At 39.5% G+C, this 14,311-nt stretch overlaps 1 protein-coding gene across 3 annotated transcripts in view; it reads left to right on the plus strand.

The window, feature by feature from the left end:
• Nucleotides 1-14,311, plus strand: part of SMPD3 (sphingomyelin phosphodiesterase 3) — a 107,965-nt gene that overhangs the window by 56,742 nt on the left and 36,912 nt on the right. The window lies entirely within an intron of this gene.

A 14,311-nucleotide genomic window follows, 5' to 3' on the forward strand; every position in this document is an offset into this window, starting at 1 on the left:
CATCTCAGAGGAGAAATTGCTTGCTTAGCATTCCACAGCTGATTGTTGCCTCAAGGAATAAAATTGCCTTTTTCCAGATGGCAGCTTGTCTTCTAATACGGTGACAAGCTGCAGGTTCAGCAGCTCATTCGGCTTTTTCCTCCCTAAAAAGCTGTGCCTGAATTTAAGGTCTGTCTCAGCACAGAACTCAAGCAGGTAGGTCAGCTTGGACTGGGAAAGGGGGCAGTGAATGGGGAAATGCACACAGGGGTCCAAAAGCCCACCCGGGGGAGGTGACAGAGGCAGGAACAGCAACTCTGCTTTGTGCCTTTGCCCCACCCGCTGCTGCTGGGAAGTTTCAGGATCACCCTGTCTCAGCTGTTGTGCAGTGTCAGGGAGGCAAAGGCAGGATGGGCTTTGATTGGGACGTTGGATAGCACAGAGATGTCAAAAATGGTGAAGCTTATCTAAAAGTTTGTGAATCAGTGCTTTGTCCTGTATTGGTCATTACTCTGGTCATCAAGTTTATCCTTCTGGTACAGTAAGAAAAGGAATGCAAGTTATGTAGAATTACAGTCTTAGGCTGTTGAGGAGAGGCCACCCTTTGTCCTGGCCTGACAGTCCAATTGGTGGTAATGATGGAATTAATTATCTCTTTGGGATGAAAACCAGTGACAAAAGCCTCTTCTCTGGTTCATTCTTGTAATATTTCTCTTCAGTTTAGCATGTCTTGAAGGTAGAGTTTTAAACTTAAAAGCAGGTAAAAGTGCTACACTGAAAGCAGATGTATGCTGTATAAATTCCAGTGAGTGGAAACAAGATGTATTAGCAGTACCTACATGTCTGCATGCATGGAAAGAAAACTGTGAAACAGAAAGTGTTAAGCAGAATTAAAACCAAGGCATGTTGCAAGATTTGGGTTTCCTGCTGTACGAATGGCAAAGCCTTTTGTTGGTGATGAGATTTTTTTGTGTAGTTATACCTAACCTGTTCCATAAAGTAATAGTAGTAGTACTAATAATGATAATAATAATGATGATGATGATAATAATAATAATTCAGTTATACTCCCTCAAATAAGAAGAAATAGAAGTAATTCAAAGGGGTTTTCAAAGGGTGAAAAAAGATGTGGTCACAGCTCATAGGGAAAGAGAAATGAGGATAAGTATGTCCTACACCTAGTAAGTCACTAAAAACTAGGCCTAACAGATTTGTATCATAAAGCAAAACAAAAAGTTAAGTCACACATCCTGCATTATGATTATTTTGAGTATTTGATGGGAAAGTTGCCTAGATTACCCATTTATAAATAATTTTTTCTCATTGAATTACAGCATATATTCTCTCCCAGCCTCCCCACGGGAAACTGAATTGCAGTAGTTAAACCTCATCAGCCTCAGCCTCCTTGTATGAGGCACAATATCAAACAATCCTCAGTCCCTGTGGTTGCTGCAGTTACAGCTTGTGGCTGCCAAGTTGTGCTTCCTGGGAGCTCTCCGGTGTGTTGCTTCAGACCGAGACCAGCTCTTTTGTAGGTAACTGCAGAGTTCAGACCGAGGGTATTCAGAATATGAATCTGTTTTGTTTCTGAGAATTGCGTGTGTGCTGATGACAGTGATAGTTTGATATGTGAGGGTTTGACTGCTCAGTCTGGCAAACAAGCTGCAGTGTGTGAGTTTGCCTCTAAGGGATCTGTTTTGGTTCTTCTGCTGATGATATTTGAACATGAAGCATTGTATATTTTGTAAAAGCAAGCAAAGTTGTAGTTAGAGGAGAACTAACTGAGGCTCTTTTCTCTTTACACGGCAACTGAGGGAGATGACTGAGTTTAAAAAAAAAGTTAGTCCGCTGAAGTACCAAAACACAACATCAGCACAGTTGGTGACCAACATATACGTGGTTAGTTGATTATTCTGGTTATCCCAGAGATATAATCCCAGAGATGATTCTCTTTTGAAAAAATGCAGGTTTTCTGGTGAGTTTTGGACACTGAAAAATCTTAATGCATACACGGCAAGCTGACCCAACATGATCAGTGGCATCCTAAGCTCTTGCAATTTAGAATATGCCATCATTCTGCCCTATGAATAAAGCCAGAGGTTTGTATGTTTGCAGAAGTCACAAGTGGTTCTTTGAACCAAATGTATGCATGGAGAAGTCATTTGTTCTCAATTGTGTCATTTCCAGCCAGGAGCATGTCCAGAATGGTAAACAAAAGGTCCAGTCTTTGCATCACTGTCGTTTAAAATCTAGCACTGAGCCTGTTGGTGCCAGCAGCAGCCATTGGATGATTGCTGCAGTCACGGGCTTTAAGAGAGGGTCATTCTACACAGTGGAATATAATCACTAAATTAATTTATAAAGCCTTCCATAGACTTTGTTTTGGGCCACTTTTTGTTTCTGTTTTTGGTACTGTGTACTGAAGCCTAGGATGTTATAGGTGAATTCTTAATTCAGATTCCTATGAGTCATCCCTATACATTTAGAGTTCCAAACCCCAGTGGAGGAAGGATCAAGTCATTCAGCTCAATGCTTCCATGTGTTTGGCCTTGCAGGTGATATGTACAAGCTGTCTTCAACTCAATTCTATTTGACTTCTCTGCACGTTACTGTTAGCCTTTGTCATGCTGTTTTTAACAAGCTTTTTTTTTTTTTTTTTTTTTGAAAAGCAATCAAATTAAGGAAGAAAAGGTCAGTAATAGGAGATCTCCCATGGAGGAGTTTGTGGCAGCTGACACCTGTCCCAGGTCCCTTGTGTCCTGCTGGCAGGAGCTGCCATTCAGCTGCTGTGGCATCAACCTCATTTGCAGGTGGCATCAACTTTCGTGTCGTGATAAAAGACAGAGTGAGAATTTTACATTCAGTATTACTTAAGTCCCTTACTCTACATTTATTTTTAAATAAAGCACTGGTACTGATGAGTATTAATTTGCATTTTCAAACATATTGTTTCAAAACATATCCAAGATGGCAAAAGGAGATCTTGTTCTGAGTTCCAGTGGGAGGTTGCTTAGAAGGTCCATGCATGGGTAGGGGGTCAGAAAAAAAGATAATTTTATTATATATATTACATATATATATTTTTAGAAATATAAAAAGCCCTTCAACTTTTCAAATGTTATACCAAGCACAACACAGTAGAGAAATGGATTGGACTGAGCTCTGTCCTATAAGATAATCAGTGTCTGTGCTGTTAGAGTATTGTGGGGTTTGAGTTTCCTGATCTTTTTTCCCCTCTACCAGATCAAGTTTTCCTTCAAGTACTTTTTCACATGGCTGTTGCCACAAACATGATATGAGTTTCTTCAGTGACTGTCGCTGGTTGTAGCTGATTTGGGAGTTAATGTTTAGACTATGCTTGAAAAGCCAAAGCTACAGTCTGAAAAAGGTTTTGACCTGGCTGAGTCACTTGTTGCAAATGTGTTGTGTAGATTTGTGGGTATGAGCCATTGTAGGTGGACTCAGTGAAGAACTTTCAAAACTTAAATACTTCACTGTCCAGTGCATGACTGTTACATAAATGCAGTGTAAAAATTCCTTGTGTAACTCCAGCAGGCAGCTGGGATGTAGCTGGTGAATGCAAATAGCTGAGTAGAGGCCTTGGACAGCACATACACATTTGCCTGTAGAGATCAATGTTAATTACAAAACCAGTTGTTTCCTCAAAAATTGTTTGTCAGAGTTCTTGCATTTGAAAAGAGGGATGAATGTTCTGAAACAAGGCAGCTATTTGGTTTCCAAGTAATGCTCACAAACATAGAATTAGTGCTTTTTGTTGTTGTTGTTCTGCTTTGTTCGTTTTCAGATAATGTTGCAGCAGCACAGAAAATCCTGGGTTGTAGAAACTGAAAAAATCAGTAAACCTGCATTTAAATAACAGTTGACTTCAAAGAGCATCTTTAATTCTGGAGAAGTGGCTTTGGAACTAAAGCAAATTTGCTTTGAATTTACTTAGCTTGTATTCATACCTTCCTTTCTTCTGTTAGTTTGTAATTTCATTGATCTATGTCTGTATCAGCAGTGCATATGAAGACATGGTATAACAAGGACAGAAATAGTGTGCTCAGCAGCATGTGAAGGCCCTTTGGCAAGTCTGTGCTTTACAAACACTGGTTTCACAAGATGAGGCTGGAGCTCTCCAACTGACCTACATGAGCTGTTTACTCAGTCTCTCATAACACTGAAAATCAAATTGTGTTATCAGCTGAGTGAACAGCAAAGTTTTACTGCCTTCAGCACTTACCAGTTGGGCTAATTTGCCTTAGTGAGCCAGTCATAGTTCTCAGTTAATTTCAAGATAATAAATTCAGAGTAATTTTGATCTCAGCTACAAAATTATGTCTTTAAATGCATAAGACAGTTTGAGATACAAAAGAAAAATTATTCATACATATTAAAAAAACCTAGAACACAAACTTTTAGTAGTAGAGTTTTTTGTCTTTGGAAGGATGAAGTGGCTGGATCTTGCATGTGCTGGCCTGATGGCTTTTGCCCAGTAGTACTTTCCATCAAAGCAGATCAATAATCCTTTTAACCAGTGACTAGAGGAACCAGCTGGTGGTACCTGCTTTCAGTGTCCTGTGTGAGTTCAGTGATCTCAGCCCAGGCCCTGCCCAGCTTGACAACATTTACTACAAAATGCATCAGCAACATTTAGGGACTTGGTGGCTGTTCTGGCTGTGGGGCTCCCCAGTGCGTGAACGTGGCTTGGCAATTAATGCCTTCTGTTCCCTCAGAAAAGGTCATTCATTTTGGAGTAACTGTGCAGTGTGTGGATTATGCTGCTCCCTGGGTGTCTCTGATAGCAGCTTGCTACTCACAGCCAAGGCAGTCACTTCTCATCATCACTTTACAAGTTGTGCTTTTGGTGTGAAAAGTTTGATGTTTAATTGCATAGGCATAAGTGGGGTTTTGTTACCTGTGGCCAAGACACAGTGGAATTGGAAGTTGTGCTTTGTGTGCTGTGCAGCACAGCTTTATGTCACTGCTCCTGGGCTCTTGATTTAGCAGATAACACCTGTCAGATTCATAGAGCAAAATGAGAATAAAAATTGGTGTTCTCTTTTGTGAGTTCCCTTCACTAGAGGAAATCCAAAGACTTTATTTCTTCAGATTTGCTGGTGCATTTACTGCACATAACAATAATTATCAGAGATAAAAATCTACTGTACTTTGACTCCCGTTGATAGTGAAGCTCATTACACCCCCATTATAATTATTACCCTCTTTATGTATACCTCGTTAAACACTTCAAAAGCTGGCATCCAGGGGATGCTGTTTTAAGAAACTATTTAAGTGATCAGGATGAATTATGTAAGATAGTAACACTATGTTCCTTCTACATCACTTCAAATCTTACAAAATTTGGGGTGCATAATAATCAGATTTATACAAATAATATTATTCTAACAATTCTCTGATACTTTCCCAGTATGCACTTGCATGACTAGTGCAAGTTTAACTCTGGGAGCTGTCCTGCTGAAGACAATACAGGAGTGCAAGCCATGGCCAACAAACAAATGGCATCTCTGCCTGCCATGCTTTAGCAAAGTAGGTCCTGAAAAGTGCAGCATAGGCAAGGGGCACCCAGCAGAGGTAGAAATGCATCTAATAGCTAATGAAGGTAATTAAAAATAAAGTTGTGTGTCATCACTGAAATTACACCATTCATGGCACAGACTCTCAGCTGTTGGTATATGACATCTTCAGCTATGTGGGGGGATCAGATAACTCAAAAACAATTAACAGTATCAGAAATGTTGCCTTTCCCAACTCACACCTTTTCCTTTGGGCACTCTTCTGTTACGTGCAGGAGATATTTCTATCACAGGGCAAATGAGTTTATTTAATAGCAGGACAAGACTATGTTTGTTTGGAAGATGTAGCAAAAGTGTCTCCAGTTTAAGCACTGCCATTAACAATTCTCCTGTGTGAACACTGCAGTGCTTAGCACTTGTATAAACCTAACAATTTGCACAGACATTTTACATGTCTGAGGATACTCTTTGAAAATAATGGACTACACAGTTAGTCCAGAGAACAGAACAAACTTGAGAAATACATCAATGCAGGTCTTGTAAAACCAGACCCCTATTTAACTTGCCATGGTAGAACTGGTTCTGTAGAGGTTACTTAACCCAACTTCTTGAAGATAAAATTACTTGCTTACACTGTTAATATGCATCAGAGCTGGTTTAAAAAAAAATTAAAATCCACTTTTTCATTTTTCTGACCATGTTTAGACCAACTTTCAATGCATTCCATACTTTACCCCCTGGAATAGCAGTATATATATCCATAGTATCTTGTCTTCTGGCTGAACAGCTGTGACAGTGAAGCTTACCTGAGTGAGTAAAAGAAGCAGTGAGGATCTCAGATGTTTGCTTTGCATCCTAAATCTAATGCTGAGATCAAGTTTCTTTTACTGGAGATAAGCCTGGGTCTATTTTGAAGGCAGCACTTTTGATTCTCTACAGTTTTGTTATTTGGATTGAGATCTTATTTAGACTTGTCTTATATTTTAATATCTGAAAATATCATGCATGAAATACCATGCACAAAAATCTAATCTGGAAATACCACAGGCTGGTGAGCACAGCTTCTGGTTATTTATGAAGTAACAGCTGTTTCAATTAAACATTTTACTTTCAATCACAATAAAAATAGTAATAGTTTGACTCAGTAGAAATTTTGAAAAGCATATTAAATATTTAAAGAAGGGGTTTTTTGCTGGTAGCTAAGAAAAGCATTCAGTGTGCATCATCTGTTGGTGATCACACAAGAACACTGCAGGACTGCCTTTTAAATCTGTAAACAAATACTCTGTCCCTCCTGCTCCTCATGCATGTAGGACACCTGCTGATTTCATTGTAGTTCCAAAAGTAATTAAAATGTGGAGTATAAAATGAAAGATCTGTAGATCATCCTGATCTTTACAAATGTATTTAATAACAGAAAAAACACATTATTTTTAAGGAAAATGAAACTCCACAGAATAGTAAGATGAACTGTGTATGCACATATGCATACTCTAATAAAATAGCTGCTCATTTTCACTCATTCATTGCCTTTTTCCTTTTAGTTTCTTGTCAGGTTCTTTTACTGGTTTATGCTGCTCTCTGACTTAGTGGTAGAAGTGGTAGAGGGAGAAAGAGACAGAAAGTTCCCCAGTCCTGGCTCTGGCATTGATCCAGCACCCTGGGATATGCACGCGTGGGATTTGGTTTTATAGATAGATTTTCCCTACCCTGGAGAAAAGTTTCTCACTTTCTGTGCAAATGAGTTGTGATATGCAGTTTGTTCTAGACCTTTCTGGAAATGGGTCTGAGACTTTGGGAGTCTTTGATGGTCTTGACCCCCTCCTGCTGAGTTGGCCTTTTGTTGACAGTCCATGGCCATTCTCAGCCTCATTCCTGCCCCTGTGCTGTGTCGTGTTCATCTTCAGGAGCAGAACAAGGAAGTTTCTCCCCAAAAGTGCTGCCCTATTCCTTCATGGCCCCTTCTCCAGCACGTCCTGTTTTCTCACAGTGTGTTCTTATCAACACTCCTTGTTGGCTCTGTGGCCATTGCGCTGTCGGTGTTTGGGATGTGCCCACCAGCCCCTGCTGCCCTGGCTGCCCCAAGGCTGTCCCTGCAGACAGGCACCAGCAGAGGCCTGGAGTTATAAGCAGATTCCTGGCACGGGTCTTATCCGGTGCCACTGCCCTTCCAGAGGTGCCCGTGGAACCAGAGCAGCAGCGAGTTCTGCAGCTGGAACGTGGATGAGGCTTCTGGAGTAAACCTGCCCAAGGTCTGCTCTCTTAGGAGGGGTTTTAAGACAAATTGCCAGGCAGGTTTTGTGGTTTTAAATAATTCATTCATGAGTACTTGAGAAATTAATTGCTTTGTAATATCTGGGGGAAGTTCAGCCACATTTTTCTGTAAATATGGCAAGAAGTGCTAAGGGACTGGGGGCATACTTTAACATGATCATATGTTGCTAACTGTCTCCTTTTATGCCTTACTCTGTAAGAAGAAATGAAATCTGAGAGGATTGGCATACTTTAGTCTACCAGTGCATTACAGGGAAATGAATTTACAAATAAGTAATTTTTACTTGAGAAATATAAGAATATTTTTACTTGAATTTGTTACCACGTTTGAAAACCTACAAGTGTGGACTACTCTGGGTCTTTTATTTTTAAAGAGAATTTTAATAGATTTATGTTTAACTGCTTGAAAATAGACTGAGTATTTAGGTTGAATATCTCAGAGCAATTTGATCTTAAAAAAATCTTGTGTTTGAATTCTTGTATTTTTGTCAGAGTGGCTTGACATTATAGCAAGTTTTGGGGGAAGTTTCAGTATTTCTGTGCTGAGTTTTGAGTATTGCTGCTTTTTATATGATTACCCACCATACAGTTAGATCTCTGAATCTTGAGGAAATATCCCTTTGCCAGTAGAACTGGAAATTGTGAGTTAAGGAGTTTGGTCTCAAGGTTTCCATGAAAACTTATTCAAGTTACAAATGCTCAGTTTTTCTAATTTCCCGTAAGTAGAACATGAATAAATGTAATTTAATTTTCTTTATGGGGTAGCCATGGTTTAGTTCAGTTATGTTGTATTTTAATTTCCTTTATAAAGTATTTTGAGAATTGCAGGTAAGCTTTTTTATAGAGGAACTGATATTTATTGGCAGGAATTTGTGTTGGATTTACTGTAGGTTGAAGCAACTTTGCCAGCTTTAAGAACAATTTCAACAGAATAAGAATACCCGCTCCAGGGAAAATTCATTATTTTATACTTCTGCTGTGCTATGTTGGACTAACCAGAAGCCTGAAGGCTCAAAGTGCTGCTCGAGAAAGTCCAGCTTTTCATTTTCCAGGGAGCCTGTGCCCCTGACAATGCCTGTAGTCAGGTTTCTGTAGGTTTTAGATGGTGAAAGATGAGCAGGAAAAATCTTATCTCCACTCCTGTACTGGACACCTAAAGCCAATATTGTTCTGTCTCACTAAGTTTTGTTAAACAAACCATCTGCAAAGATAAGATTTATTTAACCATCATTGAATTACTGCAGCTCCTGTAAAATCCGAGGGTAAAGCCCACTAAAAGGTGATTTTGTAAATAGAGCCCATTCTGTCTGTATTGTATAAACAGCCCATGGTGTCACAGATTCATGGCTCTGTGTGCTGCCCTTGTCTCACTCCCAAAGTACACCAAATAAGGTCTCAAAACAGAGAGTGTTTAGCTTTCCAGGTGCTGAGTGAGATCACCAGCTGGGCAGATGAACTTTTTTTTGGTCTAAATCTTTCCTGATAGCAAAGCTTGTCTGAAAACTTAAAGCCGTCTGAAGCATTTGCTGTGATTTTCAGCCATTAGAGGATATGCTATTGATTCCTCTTCTTACCAATTCCTAAGGCCATAAATAGGAATTGATAATTTGGAAATATGGGATTGTCTCCCATATGAGAAGAGACAGTTCTGCTGATTAGGATATCTTTGTATGAATTACAAGAAATTGCTCAAATGATGCACTTAAATTTATGTTTTAAAGTAACATCCTTGCTGATCATCACCAGCACTGGCTGTTGCATTACTTGGTTTGCATAACCAGGATATTTTTAGAGGCATTTGTGGCATTGGCCCCTCTGAGATACAACATGAACTGCTAGTCTGCTTCTATTTCCACTGAAATAAAAATAATTAAAGAAAGTTTCTGGCATCCAGATTTTTAGATGAGCCTTCATGCTCTACAGTGAAGTAGAAATAAACACCCTGGTAAAAAGTGGGGCATGTGTGTGACAAGTCAGCTGATGTTTACAGACTGGATTGGTGCACTTACATTCAATAACAGAATGCAACAAGTCTTGGAGGTGTATTTTAGAGTTTGGAGTTGGTGTGGTGCAGTTTTCTGGGTTGGGTCAGGCCCCCAGGGAGTGGATAGTACAGCTGCTGTGTGGACACACCAACTGTCTGCTCATTGTTGGGATCACAGTTTGGATGTGTAAAGTAAAGAATAAACCTCTCCTGGGCTTGAAAGATGTGGTGTGTCCCTTCTGCATTTATGTAATATCTGTTGTGCCAGGGTGCAATCAGTGCTGCTTGCAGGAATGTAAAAGCTGGTTGTTTTCTGCAATAATGAATTCAGCTTCAATTTTTGATCCCTTATGAAATAAAAAAGGGACAAAACTGTCATGTTTTTTAATGTATTCAGGGGGTTATAATTGTTTAGATCTATTTTTAACATTTGTAAGTTTCCATACATTAACATAATTGAATTTATATTTTTTATTAAGTTTAAAACTTAATCTAATTTAATTCAGGTAGCAGAAGGTGTGTGGGTATGCTTTTTGTCCTGGGAATATGATGTGGGACTACCAAAATCAGATGATTTGCCTTTGGAAATGAGAATATGTTACCATGCCACACTTTACTGTCAAGCACAGAGCAAGTTTTGCAGTGTGATCACAAGCAGTTTTCAGTGCTGTGGGAGCAGAGCTGCAGTCTGGGGTGAGGAGGTGCCCAGGGTGCCCTGGCAGCTTCACTTCTGCAGCTGCAGCCACTCTTTTTCAATGAAGAGGAGCAGAGCCCCCTACCCCACACTGCCTGGGGCCCAGAGCAGGGTGGGCTGTGGAGCAGAAGGGGCACAGGAGGGCCAGTGCATTCAGAGCCCTGGTGCAGGTCCCTTGTGTCAATAACAGCCCCGTATCTCCCTCAATGTGCAGCTGTCACAGGACTGCAGAGAGAGGCATCAGGAGATTCCAAAGACCCCTTTTGAAAATTTAGCCCAGATGCTTGATACCTCCTTATTTTGAACAGGGATTGCATCATCATAAATCTAATCTTTAAATACTCCAGAGGCTTGAGCAGCTCTGTGAATTTTTGGGGGTGTTTGGGGTTTTTCTGCAGACATGTACTTAACTGCTGACTTGTACATTCACACTTCTTAATATTCTAGTTTTTACAGGTTAGTTCAGTTAAGTTAGACATCTTGTTTATACTGACTTGTAGCCTGATGGCAGCCCATGGACACAAAAGAGCCAAGCTGAGAGCAGCAAGGCAGGACCTCATTGCCTTCTGTAGAAAAAAGGGAGAACATTTAGGCAGAAACTGGTAAATGAACATCACAATGGCAAGTCTGCAAAAACTTTCCTCCTTCCCTTCTCCTTCTGCCAAATCCTCAGTTTGAATGGGTTCTCCTTTATTCACCAGTATCAGTGAGACACCAAATTCAGCTTCTCATACCATAGAGGTTCCACATTTTTATTAAGGTTTCCATAGCCTGTAAATGGTCATTGATTTAAGTGAAGTTAAGGTGAGCTAAAAGTTCTACTTAAATTCTCTTCCCCTGCACTGGGAACTGCCTCATGGAATGAGTCCCAGGCAGGATGTCAGGATTTCAGTGGAAACACCAGGCCTGGTGAAGGCGTCACAACAGAACAAGAAAGCAGCTCCATCAGAGCCACTGACACCGTGGGGTGGCTGCAACTCTGGAATTACAGGCGTGGAATCAAGGATGGAACACAGTTCATGTGGGTTTGGCCTTTTGGAGTAGGATCTTTTCCAGAAGGTTGATTAGTCATTGAACTGGACTCTAATTAAAAGCATGTATAAGAATAATCAGGGGAAAACACTAAATAAAGAAAAGGGGATTTTATGAAGTGTGTCTGGGAAGAAAACCACATGAGAACAATGAGGAAAACAGAAATTAAGCTGTGGTTTGTCTAATAAGCAAGGATGAGAGCCTGGGTGAGAATTCCCTCAGTCATCTCAGATCTTCATTTCACCTCAGTTACCCATGCTTATTTTTGTTGTTTTCTGAGGTGTAGTGGGAGCACTGCTGTAAGATTTATTTCTCTGCTTCAACTTGCAATGACAAAAAGGAGAAAAAGGTTAACAAAAAGTCAACACAGTCTAAATAAACTGCTTTTTTAGGATCCAACTTTAGGTATATATTGCTGTGACTTTCACTGAAGACCAAGCAATTTTCAGGATTCAAGAAAAATTAAATTTAATGAATGTATGTAAATTATTGTGTGAAGTTACCTATAGGATAACTTTCCAAATCAGTCACTTCAGCAGTTTTATTTGGTTAAAGAAATAACTGTTCTGCCAGTGATTATATTTTTTTAAAAATACGGTTGAGATGTTACTTTGAACAACTTTGAAGAAATCTTAGTTGTCTGAATTTGAAGGTGTATTTTAATTTCTAAGCAAAAGGAAGTTAAAACTTTTCTGACCATCTCTAGACTGCCCACATAACCTTATTACGGCAGCATTTGTTGTTTTTCTCCTGTTTCTCTATCACTTGTTGACTTGTCCTTTATTTAGTTTGCAAGAGATGTTGGAGCTAGAACATCTCTTTTGATCTATGATGTCTCTAACATACTTCTGGGCATAATTATAATCATAAAAATCTTTGAAACATTTCTGCTTGATGTCTTGTTATCACTAAAGTTGAGATGTTTTATACTGCCACCATAAAAAAAAATTAAATAAAGTCTTTTTTTAGTCTTCAAACACTTAGAAAGTAACAAAAACAACTAAACAAGACTGCAGTTTACGTCTTTGTAGCACACAAAAATATCTGTTTCATTGCAATATCTTAAATTCTCCCTTAATCTCTCAAACCCCTATGAATAAAGCATTGGATTACCAAGTAATACCCTTCATCACAAGGAATTAGGCACTTTGGCTTTAGGCTCCATCTAAACCGTTGCATTAGGAGAGATGTTACTGACGTCATGTTTTCCAAGGTCCAGTGACTCACATGGGGCCTTCCCTCACCCTGTAAGATCTTGCTCAGATAAAATCTGTCTCTCATGACTCTCTTAATTCTCTTTTTTTGGGTGGCTTTGAGGCACTAGTATGCATAGGGCCTTGTAGCAAAGAGCCAGTGAGTCTGTAACAGCTTTGGCAAGTTGTGTGATTTTCTTCATCTAGAAGTTAAATAAATGAAGATAATCATTTACTTGGAAGAAGAGTGTTTTTGATTAGGACCTTGATGTGTCTGTCTTCTGTCTCCAATATGCAGAAATGTAAAGGACATCCAGCTAATGATTCTGTTCTCCCTTTCCTCTAACTATGATATTTTAAAACTTGCTGTAGTACCAGAGTTTTTAAATTTCTGTATCGTTGGTTGTGGGGATTCTATTAGAATTTATGGAATAAAATGGATGGAATAAGTTTCTGTACTCAAATCCCTATTGCCTCTCCAGCTCAGCAGGCTGGCAGTGAGGAATGCAGCTGGCATCTGGTCAAAAACTGTCCTGATTTTCAAAGGTACTTTCCCTTTTTAAGGCAGAGGAAGTGTAGGAGTCTCCAATGTGGCCTTGAACCATCATTCAGTCTTTTAGAGTTTATAAAGAATTACATTCTTGCTAAAAGTTGTTAAAACAAACCTCAGTCTGAACCAATTTGCTGTATGACATTTGCTGTGCAATCCTGCCCCATGGAAGGATTGGTGATTGCATTCATTTTCCTCCTTTTCCCTAATGCCCAGGACAGTGTGTTGGATCTGCAGTAGGCACAAATTCCTTGGATACCGGATGCGTCCATAATCTGGATAATTGCTCTTGTGAAGCTATTTTAGTAGGGCATTTTATGCTTTGCTGGACAGCTGTTTATCTTGTAGATTATTGATACTGCAGTCCATAACAGAACTGGCAAGAGTTGTGTTGGATTGATTTGATTTTAGTTTTTTTAACTTTGGCACATCATTGAGCAGACGTCGAACTGCTCTGTCTACAGAACTGTCATTGATGTCATGTTCCCTCAGGAGTTGGAACACCCTCTCATCACAGGCTTAAGAAAACACTTATCTGTGGAAGGCCAAATTAGGCAAAATTTTATGGATCCATTGTGCTTCTGCATTTTTCTGTTGTGTTATTTTAAAATAGTAAAAGTCAAACTGACCTTCTATTCTGCAACACAAGTTCAGCTTTCACAGGAAGGTCGTCAGCCTGGAAGTTGGAATAGGAGGTTTGCAGTTTGTCCTCACTTCACACGTCCCAAACACAATGTTCTGTTTACCCTTGGCACTGCTGTAAACAAGAACCTTTCTGGTCTGCTGAGTGATTATGTAAATAGGGCTTTTATAAAGCATTTTAAGCATCCAGTAAAATGGAATAACTTCTTTACAATTTTTTCTTTTATAAAGGTAATTACATAATTCGGGTAGGTTTTAAGTTATTTTTTCTATCTGATATGTAGATGCCAGAGTCTCTTTTGAGCATTTTTACTGAGAAGTCCTAAAAATCATTCAGGAAAACAAATCTGCTAGGCTTCCTTGTATTATCAACATCCCAAAATGCCTTTGGCAAGGAGTAAATGCCAAGCATTTGTTATTTGGAAC

This window comes from Pithys albifrons, chromosome 12, assembly GCF_047495875.1.
Source record: "Pithys albifrons albifrons isolate INPA30051 chromosome 12, PitAlb_v1, whole genome shotgun sequence".
Lineage (NCBI taxonomy): Eukaryota > Metazoa > Chordata > Aves > Passeriformes > Thamnophilidae > Pithys > Pithys albifrons.